Source organism: Pleurodeles waltl, chromosome 5 (assembly GCF_031143425.1).
Source record: "Pleurodeles waltl isolate 20211129_DDA chromosome 5, aPleWal1.hap1.20221129, whole genome shotgun sequence".
NCBI lineage: Eukaryota > Metazoa > Chordata > Amphibia > Caudata > Salamandridae > Pleurodeles > Pleurodeles waltl.
The window spans coordinates 473,505,272-473,519,083 of NC_090444.1; the positions used below are offsets into that span (position 1 = coordinate 473,505,272).

The 13,812-nt window shown below is 43.1% G+C and overlaps 1 protein-coding gene across 3 annotated transcripts in view; it reads right to left on the bottom strand.

Moving 5' to 3' along the window:
• The window catches only part of MTHFD1L (methylenetetrahydrofolate dehydrogenase (NADP+ dependent) 1 like), a 1,484,080-nt gene that overhangs the window by 486,739 nt on the left and 983,529 nt on the right, over positions 1 to 13,812 (bottom strand). The window lies entirely within an intron of this gene.

The following is a 13,812-nucleotide window of genomic DNA, read 5'->3' on the forward strand; positions in this document are numbered from 1 at the left end:
TTACAAAGGTTAAGAGAAAATCTGGCTGCTTGGTCCTAAGTTCTTTTAAGCCCAGAAAGTGTTTTTTAGGAAATGGTAGTAGGCACAAATACAGTAATCGCAGTGCACCAGGATGAGGGTTCTACGTAATTTGACTGTGGTTGGTGTACAGGGAATGGAACATTTTACCAAGGGGAGAGAGATGCATTGTAACATCATCTACTAGAGTGTTAGCCTGGGGTCTGAAAGACAGGGTGGCACTGAAAAGAATCCCCATCTTCCTTACTTTGGGCACAATGCAAGGTGCAAGACTTTAGGGACATTCAAATGGTAGTGAATCAGATTCAGAATCCTCAGTAAGTGGGATCTCAGACCCATGCATAGAATGTGGTATTACTAGCCCAGATACAAGTGATGCATATTGATATCACACACATCCTATTCCAACTGAATAATGGTCCAGAGAATCCAAAGTAGATTTGGAAGGTTACTAGGTGCTGCAGGATGGCTGACTCTGGGCTTCTGTATATGTTGAAGGGCAGGCATAAGAGGGATGACCCTTTCAAACTGCCAAAAGACACTGGGTGAGAGGCTAATTCAGATAATCCAATTTTAATTTTTTGTCTGTTACAGGAGCCTGGAATGTGTGATCTACAGTGTTGTGGGTGGTGGATAAGATAGCTTTATTGTTCTGGGCTAGTGAGAGAATGAGTTTTTTTGTCATATAGGGCATTATGGTTACTGTGCCTCCCATGCCACAAACAGGATTCTCCTGGGTAAATAGGCATGTTTGGCTGAAAAAAGCTATATTTGCATCTTAAAGTACTAAATCTGCGGTATTTCTGGAAAAGCAGAAAATGTGAGAGTCCCACACATCAGTTGGCCGGTGTTCTGCCACTGCTGAAGACTCTGCACCATGCAACTTAGGTCATCTGAGTTGGAAGATTCCTGGTTTATGCTAAATATTTCCATCATCTGAAGGGGAGTGACTTATAAAGACACCCTTCTTAGTTGTGTGAATTGCCTGTTGGTAACCTCTTCCCCATTTATTTTAGCACATTTTGGCCTCTTGAGCCTGTCTTAAACCCAATGTTGTTCCAGGATCTGGTTGTTCGGTTTCAGCTCAGCAAGTTCCTCACTGAACCCCTTGCAGGTGGGCTTGAGGGCACCATGAATTTTCTAGGTTTCACTGGAGCTAAACTGTCAAGAGTGGATGAGATGTACAGTGTTTTAGCTATTTGTTATGGGGTGACTGTTTTGGTGGCTTTCTACGTTGAATAACAGTTCTATGCTTTTTTCTGAAGTGTATAATGTGGAAGTGAAGGGTGATATTGAGGTTTTGTGCAGTGAGTTTCTAAGCTAGATTTGAAAAGTTCATGGAGATAAAGGAATGATCCAAAAATGCTTGAGCATACACTGCTATGCTGGTGGTTTTGATGATATCTAATCATAAGGCTGTGTTTGTGGGGCTGATCACCTGTTTGAAGCCAAGAACCTGCACATTATCAAGGAGACTGATGGCAGAGTTGCAATCTGGCCTGGTATTCACAACTTAAAAGGTCAGTAAGCAAAAACTGAATTCAATGAATTTATCCAGGAAGGTGTTAAATCCGGGGCGAGCTATAGACTACTGCTGCAATGCAAAAGATGTTGGAGTTAGAAGCTCATCAGACAGCTATGAACTCAAAGTATTTGAGTGTAATGTCATGAAGTGTATATCAGGACAGTTGGGTAGTGCGGACTAGCACTACACAATTTTGCTGGTTTGCTTTCTCTGTTGTCGAACATGATTATGTGGACATGAGAAAGGAACTCGCAGAGGATAGTGACTGAGCTGTCTCCAAACCAAGCTATAGGGAAGCAAGCTAACTTACCTATGGATTCAGAGAGAAGGATATGGATATCCGTGGCATACTTTATTGCTGAATGTGTGATCATCAGGTCAAGTTTAATGTAAAGGCTCCGGGCATAGCTTATGTTGTTCAGGTTAGGTGACAGTAACGGCAGGGCAATGAGGAATTCAATCAGGGAAGAAAAATGGGTAGTGTACAAGATTTAGACAAGTGGTTGGCATAGGGTGGCAGGGAGCACCAGAGGAAGGTTAGTTGATGGAAAGCTGGAACCTGGTTATAGAAGGCATCAGAGGTAATAAAGTGGGACTTGGCACTTCCTTACAGAGTTTTATATATATATATATATATATATATATATATATATATATATATATATATATATATATATATTACCTACTATTGGTCGCCAGTAGGTAGTTATAGTTCCGACCTAGCTTCCACAGAAATATAATTTTGTTTGCCTATATCTTTGGTGCCGCGCCCTTGCAATCCACAGTTTTTTCTTCAATAATTTGACTGCTAAAGTTTCATTGATATTTTTATAGACATTATAAAAGTTGTCATGAGTGGTATAATGTCTGGGGTAATTACCAGTGCATGGCAAGGGCACAAGTTATAGTTACTTTAGGGTGTGAGTTATACTTACTTGAAATAACTAACTAGAACTGCTGAATTTCGATGGTTTTGTGCGAGTAAATTCAGAACCAAACTATAACGTCCCTGAAATCTTGGTTTCTTTTCATTACATTTCTATGTTTTAAAAATTTTTTATTTCCCAACTATGTCCCTGTAACCTTTGTTTTTATCAGTGAATTACTATGTTTTTTTAACAAAGTAATTTAAATTACTGTAAATTAATCCAACCACTGCCGTGCATGGCCTTTGGCTGCGGCCAACCTACTATAACCACCCAGCCCCATGCCACGCATGGCCGAATAGGTGTAAGAGGGTGTTCTCTAGGTATGAGAGTGGGTGCTACAGTGTCTGGATGTGAGGGTGGGCGCAAGAGGGTCTATGTGGGTGGTAGAGTAGATGTGAGAGGGAGTCTAGGTGTGAGAGTGGGTGCAAGTGTGTCTGAGTGGGTGTGAGAGAGTGAGTGGGTGCATGAGTGTCTGCGTAGGTCTGTGAGTGAGTACGTGAGCCTGAGTAGGTCTGTGACTGGGTGCGTGAGCCTGAGTAGGTCTGTGACTGGGTGCGTGAGCCTGAGTAGGTCTGTGACTGGGTGCATGAATGTCAGAGTGTGTGTGTCAGTAGCTGTTTGAGTGACTTTTCCACAAAAGCATCTCAGCTGCCCTTTTATCCAACAAGACTCCACAGCTTTGCACAAAATAACTACCCAAGTGCACTTCTTTCTGCCTCCTTGAGTAAATGTCTAGTGTGTATTCTTTATTACAGCTGTGTAATGGATCACAAGGAAATGTCACCAATGACCTTGTGTGAGTTTTGGTAACATGACTGTTCCTGGTGCGTCTTTCACGAGAATTCTGTCATAACATGATTCCTCTCATAGAGAGGCCAACAAGACTACAAAGACAAATTTCCACCAAACCAGGGTCCTTCTTGTTACCTATATGATGTAAGTGCTTCTTTGTTTTTGTGGCGATGCTCTCATATTGCTCGGTATCAAGAACGTGTCACCGAAATCAGCAGGAAACGCACTGGGGTCCTTTGGTAAGCTGCCCATCATCTGGAAAAATCTCGGCTCCGTTGACCCCATCCCCTGGGGCCTGCCTTCCTTCAGTAGGTGAGGGGGCTGCACAGCTGCCCTCCCCCTGCTGATCTCTGACCCCGGGGACACCATCTTCCAGGGCCCGGCCATGACCCCCAGTCACCATTGATGGGGACTGCAGGGGAACCTGAATGCACCCGCGATCCCAGCCAGCTCCCTGCCTCCTGCAGGAGCCGGCAAGCTGCTAAACATGCAGCTCCCTGTCTGTGCGAGCAATTGTTATGTCTGTTTGACAGCTCTAGCTTGCTGGGAGCAAAGAAGTGTTTGATCCGACTTGAAAGAAGCTATCAAAGCTCCCATCAAGTCATAGCAAACAGCTAGGTCCCGGGGCTGGGCACCCCGGGACATTGCAGAAGCCATCCCTGGTGGTCCTCAAGGCCATTATTGGGTCCACAAGGGGGGCCACATGGCCCCCTTCAACATTTAATTTAGCCTTGGGGAGGTGGTGGCCCTTGGGGTTGGGGGTCTGCCACAGAACCCACCCCCCCAAACTTGGGAACTACTCAGAGTTCTCACTTTTGTTTTGCATAATTTACGCATCACTCTACCCCTGAAAGGGTGTTTTTATTTATACTGGGTGCTCTCTTGTGTCTGGACAAAGCTAAACCTCTTTGAAGAGATGTAATGACATTAAAACACCTATCGGGGGTTGCTTTTGCTCATTCCAGGTTGGCTTGGATGGTATTTTTCCAGTCCAAAGCTGTAATACTGTGCCTGGAGTGGTGAAAGGCTTTTGTCATTTTACAGCTCAGCACAATGGCACTGGTCCAATCCTATGCTTAAAGATTTTGCTGTACAAATGGCAAAATACTTTGTCCCTTATTAGCTTGGTGTGGATGGCACTGGGCCAATTCTATGCTTAAAAACTTTGCTAGAAAAACAGACATTTGAGGTGAGCAAATTTAGAGTGTCACTGGTGTCTGGGATGTGGTGGTTCCCAGGGCTGGGGGGCGACTGCGTGGGCCCCTCAGCCCAAATTTCAGATTTAGCCCCAGGGTGGCGGTGGGCCCTGGGGCTGTGGGGGAGGCCTCATGGGCCTCTCTCATTTCAAGTTACCATTTTGTTCCGGGAGGTGGCAGTACCTGGGGCTGCAGGGGGGAGCCGCACCCCCTGCATGAACTTCATTTTTAGCCCCAGAGAGGTGGCGGTCCCCCGTGCTGTGGGGGAGGTTGTAAGGGCCTCACCCATTATTATAAATTATTGTTTGGCCCCGGGGAGGAGGTGGTCCACGGGGTGCGAGGGCCTCGTGGCTCCCCATATATTTTTTGCATAATCACCCCGGGAGGTTGTGGTCCCCGGGGCTCAATGAACCATAGGAGGGGGGGCCTCATGCCCCTACTCCTTTTTAAAAAATATATAATTGCCTCTGGGACCTGGCATACCCGGGGCTCTATTCAAAACAAGCATGGGAGCTCTGGGACCCTAACACCAGAGCTAAGGGGTCAGGGTGTACCTACCCTGTCCCTTTTCTTTTTTAAATGTTTTTTCTGGGACTTGGCTGAAAATGCACTTAGGATCCTCCTTAGGAATATGAAGCACTGTACAGTTACAACACAATACAACATACTAGAACCCTACACCGCTGCAAGGCTATGCAGAGCATTACACAGCCAGGCAACGTTCTATTGACATAACTTATGCAGGGCTTCTATAAAAGTACAGACCATACTTAAACTCCTATTTGAAGCAGTGTGTGATATTCTGAATGATGTGCAAAAAGATGTTTCCATACAGACCAGAATTCTGAATGGTGCCTCAATTACCACATTCTGAAATTTACTCTTGGCAGATTTCACCAGAAAAAGACTGAGCAAATCTATTATGATAAAATGCTAAGACATAAATGCAAAACATGCAGTCTCCTGCATATGCAACATTTTGCAAGTGACGCAGGGCTGCATGGAAGAGCCGTGATGAGGACAGCTACAGAAGCCGCAAAACCATCATTGCCATTACTGCCACCACCACATCTACCAACATGCCACTACACCACCGCCGCCCACCCGTAAAGAGAAAGGAAACAGTATTATTGAGGGGCGGAGGAGCAAAGTGGCAGGAGGAGCAGCGGCACAGTGTGGAGCTTGGCGGCTCCGCAGGGGAGCTCAGAGTTGAGTGTAGGATCAGTCAGGCCTCGCCTCTCGAGAAACCGGTGAGGGTGTGGGGGCGGGCCAGTAGTGAGGTAGAGGCACAACGGGTACCAAGATAGGTTACAGTTTGCTGCTGTGTAGGGCTAGGACCAAGCTAGTGTCCACCATGCTTTGCTTGCCCTGTTCACCCGTTGCCCCATTCACCCGGCAGCCGGTCCCACCCCCTCCGGTGTTTGGTCTGGCTCTAGTAGCCTCCTGTGATCCACCCAGCGTGACCTCCCCAAAGAGAATTGCATTATAGTGGCCATAGCAGTCTCAAACCGCCCTTAGACCCCTTGAAGCTGGGGGTGTACCCAAGCCTCCCTCTACCGCAGGGTTGACAGCAGGGAGCCAATAGCCTTGACACTGGCTTCAACAACATACTGCAATACCACAGCAACAGTAAAACAAGGAACGTCATAAAGCCACAACAAACAATGTGGTGGTAATCATTTATAAATTGACCATGCCACCACAACAGAAGCCAAGGAGAACTGAGCAAGGGGTGCAAGATCGCCTTGGAAGTTACAGTCAATTGCAGAGAGCGCAGGGAGGTTTTAGGTAACCTCCGGGGAGTGAGCTGGTCTAGCTGCAGAAGAGGCCCAGTTAGGTCTGGGTGTGGCTTGCGGGGGAACAAGTGCTCCCAGCTTTTCTGCTGTATTGTCACCCCACCCCCCTTGCATGTCTATACAGGTTGAGGAAAGGCATTGCAAACAGCAGTACACACTAAAAGAACCCTCATGAATAAACAAAAAGGAACTGAGGAAGCACGAAGGTACAAAAGGCAATATCTATGAAATTGGAAAATTTATGAAATTATAAAAACTGTGTCTGCAAAAACTCAAAGGCCCCCTCGGTTGATAAGTACCCGAAAAGACAATATACTTCAGCGATAAGGGCAACAAGGACGAACCTATTTTGGCTGGAAAATGCAGTCTGGAAGGACCCGGGGAGCCCCGGCCCCAGGCTAGAAGATGGCAACAAAGAGAACAAGAACGTCAGAATCAACCATTGCGGCTCGAATAGAGGGAGAAGGAAAAAACGAAACGGAGACCATTAAAAAGAAATCAACAGTAGGGAGGGATCCAAAGCGGCAGAAGTGGCTAAAAGGTGATGGGCTTAGGATAACATCTTTTTTTAATCAAGAAAAATCCAGAGCAATTAATCACCACGGATGACAAGGAGAGCAAAGTGGGATCCCAACAAAGGTCAAATCACCGATCCAGCAGTCTATTTACCGATTAAGGCCAAAAGGAATATATTATCCAGCTTCAGTACATGTTCCATAGTAGTACAGGCACAAGTGCACAGTATTGTTGAACCTCTCCACCTTAAGTGATTGAGAGCAATCAAACATGTATCCTCCAAGCGAGAACAGTACACGGGGAACGGAGCCACAGACCACCTAATAATTAACTTTGAGGAACGTAGCTCAAATCAAAGAGGTAAACACAATAATAAACCTCTCATCCTCTTTGGTAAAAGGCAATGAGTTGAAGTCAGGCATCACCAATGTCAGTTTGAGTAACTTTCTGGGACAAAGTACAGGTCCACAAGTCAGATCCACGCATGAGGTCAACTGCCCCATTAGTCCAATCAAGCCTGTGCAATGCCAAGTAAATAAAGTACTCGAAAGAGCTAATACGGACATCACAGTGAGCACCAAAACGAGTGGAACAGACTCAGAAGCAACAGCTAATGATCAAACAGGCACCAGGGCAATAAACCAGCCAAAGGAAGCCCAGGAGACAGCAGCAAAGTCTGCAGTTCTGAATCTGGCAGTATGTAAGGAGCATAGTGAGGCCCCTGATGGTACCGGGACGCACTTATACACACTATGGAGGCAATTTCAGCTGCAATCCAATTTTAAGCAAACAGGACACACAGGTCGATTTACTAAATACAATGGTACCCCATATAGGCAGAATAAATACAAAATTACAAACGTTGAACAAGTTGAACCTGAGAGCACAAACAAATAACTACACTCAACAAGCTCCTTGCCAGTGTGCAACACTCCTTGACAAAAAGCAGGCACTTCCATCGATACTGAATGGCATCTTACAGGAGGGAATAAAAAAAGCAATCTACCAGTGAACAGAGGAAGCCAGGAGACTCCGAATCAGAGGAAAAGCATAACAATTTGGCTCATACTCAGTCATTCTTTCTAAAGCGTAGTAAGGGAACGACTGTTAGTGGAAGAAGTAGTGCTAATTTAGAACTCCAGGGTATATTAGTGAATAACAAGACCAGCCCAGAGGGCAAGAATATGGAGCAAGAAGAAAAAGAATGGTCTGAAGCAGAATGCAAGATAAAAAGACAGAGTTTAACCAAGAGGGAAAGGAAAAGATTAAGGGAAATGCAAAATAAATTAAATAAATGTAAAGGAGCTCAGCAGAACAGCATCCCTTATATGCCCGTTACCCAGGCCCCCCTATTACTTAATGCCAAGTGCGTCAAAATGTCAACTCCAGGAGGGGATCAGCAACCACACTTGGTAACAAGGCCCACGGTATTAAGAGGAGCAACGGGAGCAGAGTTTTCATTGAATCACCTGCAAAAATAACTATTACGCAATCTCCAGCTAGTGGTGGCCGCATACAGGCACAGCTGAATGTATTTGTACAATCCAAGCATGAATGGGACTGGATTTCTAAAACCTTAGACTTAAATAGCTCCTGATGCCAACTGGTCATTGAGCAAGAGTGATAACTTCAGTATTTGCTCTTAGAACGTACACAGCTTTGGGAAGATGCTGCGGGCAGTGAGAATGAATTTTATTTGTGAATATTTGACCTACTGTTATTACAGGACACCTGGAGTGCCAATCCCACACCAATTGTTGGTTACACAGGATATATTCTAGCTAAAAAGATTTCTAAGTACTGGCACCAAAAGAAGGGGTCTATTTACATATATTTCAATCAATCATAAGTGGTAACATGAAATGATAGTATCAGGAGTCGACTGCATACAAAAAACTAGAAAGTAAAAGTCTGGTGCACGCAGTAATGGCATTACTCGTTATCAAGGTTTACACACACCCATGTCAAAAAGGAAACAGGAAAAGATAGCAATACTGATCACTTTAATAAAGTCACTGCAAAAATTATACCAGTATGCAAAATTCACTATGTCAAGTGACATCAACACGAACCTTAAATGGAAGATCAAAAACCATAGTCATCAAAGTAAATCTGACTATATGAGAAGACTCAGGAAACAGCTGGAAGAACATGATTTAAAGTTCTTCAATGGAAACACAAAAGAGGACTTCCCGGCGACAGTGACTGAGTGGAAGAATACGCTCAATTATCGATTACACTCTTATAAGTAAAGACATATGGTCTCTGGTGAATTCCTTTCTAATTCTCCCACGCCCAGAAAGTGATCATCTTCACCAACTGCTCAGAATAGACATCAGTTTCCCTAAGACCGTATAGCAAATGGCATAATAGCGAAACCTGCAGCTTACATCTTAAAAAGGTTAAAATGGAATGAGATGGGCTTGGACCAAGTAATGACGGTGGTTCACCTCCATGTAGGAATGCAAGAGGTGGCGAAAGAGGGTATAGGTCCCCAAGAAGAGATTTGGGCAAAACTCAGTACAACTCTTCTCACCAAACCCTGTACCATATAAGTCAATTGATGTAAACTCGGTCAGACGGGGCATAGGAACAGAAAGAACCCTGGTAAACCGCTGGGCTGTGGGAGCTGAAGAAAAATTGCCAAATAAAATAGAAGATTAGTGGTGGAAGCAAAGTGTGGGAAAAAGTCAGGAAAAATGCAACTGAAAACAATGAGGTTACTATACCATACAGAATGTTGGAAGGCAAAAAAGCGGTATCAAAAGGAAATCTGGAACAAGCTCCTATGGTTCAGCAAACATCCAAACAGCAAAGAATTTTGGGATGAGATAAATAAGTTGCTCAAGGGGCAGACAAGCCATCAAAATGTAGGCATCACTGAGGAAAACTGAAGAAAGCATATCCTAGAAATGAACGCCCAGCCAGGTAATCCAGGAAGGAATATAAAACAAAATAAGAAGGAGGAGCTCCCAGCAGGGGTTAGTGGGAGCATTGCAGAGTAAAACCAAAGTGGCTCAAGTACATCTATGGAGCCAGGCTATGTCAGACAGCGGAACCTAACAGATCCAAAGCAATTAGACGTACTCATAAAGAACTTGAGGACAGAAGGAACGGGAGGTTTGAATGGACTCCCTAACACACTAAGCACAAAGAGATCTTTTTGGGCTGAGTATTTAATCCCGCTTTTTAATCAGATTTACCAGAAGAATGTCATTCTATTGTTATGGAAAGGGAATATATTTCATCCAATCTACATAAAAGGAAGCCTTTCATCTCCAAGTAACTCTAGGCTAAAAGCATTGCTCAATGTTGAAGCCAAACTGTACGCATCTTGTAATTCACAAGACCTGCAAACCTGGGTTAATGAGAAAAACCTCATTCCAAATACCCAAACGGGTATCAGGCAGGACATGAGAACAGTAACAAATCTTCTGGCACTTACCATCCTGACCGAAAAAGCCATAAGGAGTAAAAACCTCACATTTTGCCTACTTCATAGACCTCAAATCCTTTTCTGATCATGTACCTAGTAACTAACTTTGGACTAAGCTGGTAGATTGGGGAATACCTGGGAAAATGTTAAACGCAATCACTGCATTATATAGTGATACATAGGTATAGGTCAAGCTAGGAGACGTCGGCCGAGTCATCTCAAGAATTTACATCAAGAACAGCCAGAAACATGAGTGCATTCTAACACTGTGCCTGTTTAATTTATATCTGGCGGACATAAATGACTACTTGAGACAAGTGGAGAGTCACCAACCTATCCTGGAGGCAGTAAAAATCGCATGTTTACTGTACGCAGATGACATTGTGATACAGAGCCAAATGCCCATTGGCCTGCAAGGAGCTATAAATGCGCTCGCTGCTTACATCAAACAGCAATGATTGGAGGTGAATCAAGACCAAACAAAAGTAGTACGTCTCGTGGATTCCAAGTCTAAGTCATTCACCTGGAATTTCAGGGTTAAGAACGTGGAGGAAGTTCACTCTTATAAGTACTTGGGCATACACACTGGGCGGCAGCTGTCCTTTAACACCTGGCCACCCTGCAAGCAAAAGCCCATTAGTTAACTTTTACGTTCCAGCTCTTGAAAAAGAAATTAAACTGTCCTTTATAAAGCCATTTGTTGAAGGTAATGGAAGCTCAACTCTTCCCAACAGTGGCATATGGTCTGGAAAATCTGCGTTGTAAAGAAGCATACTTTTTAAACCAGCTTAAAAAAAAAAAACGTTTATAAAGCAGTTTTCATTTTGCCTAAATGAACCTCCCCAGCACAAGTGCAGCTTGACTTTGGAGTGAAACAAAAAATGCAAAGATTGAATATATTTATTAAACTTTGCCGCAGACTTCGGACAGCTGTGAGTGGACCTTTGAATAATTTATCCTGGTGCTAAATTGAGGCCCAAATGGAGGAAGAACAAGCTAATTCATGGGGTGATTATCTAAGTAAGGCTTCGAAAGAACTAGGAGTGCAGGGCCTTTTGGACAGTAACATCGATGGAGCAGCCCTAAGCCGCATGACAAAATCTTTAGTAAAAAAAAAGTCTCTCCTACAAGATAAGAACTTATTAGTAAGGAGGAGGCATTCCAGGATGGTGATCAACTCTTACAGAAGACTAAAGCCACAGGCATACATATCTGCCCATTTTTGTCCTGCTCTAAATGCAGGTCACAAAAAATCTACTGGACCACTCGTATGAGGTCCAGCTATTTTTAGAACCTACTCAGCCCTTCTGGTGAGTGGACAAAGAACAGGTGTTCTGTTCAGACAGAAACTGAATTAGCAATTAAGATGCCTTTAAATCTTACTCTTGTCACATTTGCTCTTTGTTCAGAGACAGAGGTCAAAAGTCAGTTCTTCTTCTTGCAATGAAAATACTTTTCCTTGTGACTGCAGAGTTGTATGATTTTGTAAGGTGAACTGTCTGACCTGTGTGAAATAAAAGGCTGTGGGTATCAGGTCTTTCCTAACAGACAACATTTATATAACCAAGTCAACTGAACAAACATTTCAAAATATATTTCAGTAGCTGTGAAAGGCCACTTTTTTGTACTTTTGTGATGAAAAAAATATTCAAATAGGATGAAAAAAAAGTCAGAACACTTTACCTGGTGATGTGCAAATGATAAATATTTTTCTGAAACCTAATTTTCACAGATTATTATTAATACGCTACATAGTTTTATCAGCAAAGCTGCAATTTAGTGGGAAGGTTTTTGGACATTTCTTGGAAATTTACTGTCTGTAAATGACCATGCGCTACCACATTTTAGTGATATACTTATTAAAAGTGAGTGTTTAAACAAACTGAGAAACACTCCTGCCCTGATGGCAAAGCTATTAGTAAACTAAGGGGCAAGTCATGCATGGATCATGTGTACCCTATATGTGGGCTAGATTTATTATACATGGAGCAAACGCTAGTGTATTTAATCAAACAAAAGAGGACTTTTTTACAGCAGAAATGCAGAACTTGCATATTTGAAGGTGCGCTCATATGTGAGAATAAAGAAAAGGCGGCTGTAAAATACAATATTTGCATAGGCTCACACAATATGAGACCCGTTTCCGGGTCAAGTGCATTGCAGTTAGGTCGAGTAGATTTTTCAAGCTACTCGACCTGCAGGACTAGTAATATTTTTATGAATTTTCGAGGCCTGAAATAGGTGTTTCATGCTATACCGATTTGATCACGGGGCCACTAAAGATCTCATCCCACCACGGAAGGGCGGATTTACAGATCCATGTTGTCAGTTATGCGGATATAAAAGTAAGTCGATATTGCACATCTTATGTAAGTCTCTGACAGTTTTGGAAGCCCAGAAGAGATTACTAAAATCATTCTCTCACAAGCTCAACATCCGTTCCTGCGGGTAAGCTGTCATCACATGGCTATGTGGAGACTCGATCACCCTGGCTTGCCAAGGCACTAAACTCATAAACCTGGCAACAAAACATATGAATAACACTAAGATTGAGGCCAGTTACGGAGCAACATTATGGGGGTTATTACAACTTTGGAGGAGGTGTTAATCCGTCCCAAAAGTGACGGTAAAGTGACGGATATACCACCAGCCGTATTTCGAGTTCCATAGGATATAATGGACTTGTAGTAAGGCTGGTGGTATATCCTTCACTTTACTGTCACTTTTGGGACGGATTAACACCTCCTCCAAAGTTATAATAACCCCCTATGTCTTGTATTACCTCTGTAAAAGACTAATATTTGACTGTTACATGAGCCAACGGTGAACTATGGTTTGGCAGAGCTTATGGTTTACACGCAGCAGGGGTAGATTATGACTTCTAGCTGAACCTACAGCGACTCATAACTGTTCTGAAAAAGTTTATGTAAGGTTAGTCTTGAGAATTATGGTGGAAAATCAAGGTGAAGGGCTAAAGCTATACAGAGTTGGTGATCGATTAGGAATGTAAAATACATCTTAACTAAATGTACTTTCTTGATCTGCACTATGTCCAGCTCTTAAGAGCACAGGTAGGGCCAAAGAGACAAAGTATTAGTGACAGACTAAAGTTGCACATTATTAACATGTACTCTGCATATTTTGCACAATGTCAAGCACTTAAGTGGAAGCACATGCGATAAATGCACAAACGGTTTTAGTATTGATAATTGGCACGACAAATTGATTTTATTTGTATGCAATGATTTTAATTAAGTGAGCAATAAATTAAACTTGAAACTTGAATGCAAAACATGCGGTAATTGATGTGAGAGAAGTTGTTACCTATTCAATACCCTACATCTGGACAGCAGTAATTACCATTTGGACTAATTATCACCCAAATTCTGCATAACTTGGAACCATGGTCTTAATCTCCAAATCTGTCTTTGTTTTTACCATGATGATACATATAAAGGTGTATAGCTTACAACAGATTTGCCTCCATTTGGGGTCACTAAACCCATCTACTTTGCAAATGTTCTACCTGCTGTAACCTCACAGACTCAAATAAATCTCCACCTTTGTCTTTGCCCTGACAATACAATTACTCATTATAAACAGA